Below are 1,113 nucleotides of genomic sequence, written 5' to 3'. Positions count from 1 at the left end.
TTCTCTTTTTATTTCATTCGTTCTGTGACTGGCTGGTTGGTCATCGTGTCTTATTGGCCGATCGTAGTGACGTTTAAATAAAAAAAATGTTAAAATAACAAAGAAATTTTTATTGTACTCTAGTGCCTAGAGGTATTGTTTATATTGTATAAATGGTTTGCATACGAATGCATTTAGCACTGTACCAGGTATTCTTAGTTATTCAATAATAATGAGTTTATTCAGCTAAAAAGCTCGGAGACCCGAAGATATGATATAATACTCTAATCTCTCTTCTCCTTCAACCAAAGGTATCAACTACAACGCACACGGTGTACGTATATTTACGCCAACCAACACTGCACAACATGTTCATTGAAGTGCCCTCCTCGCAGCCGCTCATGCATTTGAACCCGATCGCTAGAGCACAAGCCCGGGCACACCACCTCTAAGACATCTCACCTGTCTCTGACGCTTAACGTGATTTTTATAATTTTTTTTAATTTCTATCATCTATTACCACATCAAAAATTTTGCTAACTTAGCTTCATTATGGTTTTTCTGAATCAGCTTGAACACTTCACACACAAAATGTTTAATTTAATAATTCATCAAGAACCCCGAGTTAACATCCATCCATCCATCGCTCGGTCCCATGGCGGGGGGAACTGTTGTGACAATTCACGGCAACAATTTGAATGTTGGCAACATGTTAAAGATTTTCATGCAACAATCTCAATGTCATGTGCAACAGTTGAGTCAACGTCATAATTTACGTTCTACTTCTGTCATCATTTATGTTGATAAAAATATTGCAATACCTAGATTTTACTGAAGAGACAAAGTTAATGATGACGTCATTATGGGGATATCATTAATGTTTCATTCGTACTAAAAATTTTATTAACAATCCATGACCAACAGACTGAACTCAACATTGTTGACATGTGTTGCGCCAATGTTCAACAAACCATCAACATCTACAAAAACGCACAAAAAAGGGAAATCTAAAAACACGAACAACAACAACAGCAACAACAGCACGTCATCACCTGCAACAAAACCTTTCAAGTTGAAAGTTGTTTGCGATAGCCACGAACAAACCTTCGATCAAATTGTGTTCACGTACGTTGA

This window comes from Helobdella robusta, assembly GCF_000326865.2.
Source record: "Helobdella robusta unplaced genomic scaffold HELROscaffold_272, whole genome shotgun sequence".
NCBI lineage: Eukaryota > Metazoa > Annelida > Clitellata > Rhynchobdellida > Glossiphoniidae > Helobdella > Helobdella robusta.
The sequence above is the reverse complement of the archived record's forward strand: the minus strand, read 5'-3'. Positions refer to the sequence as shown.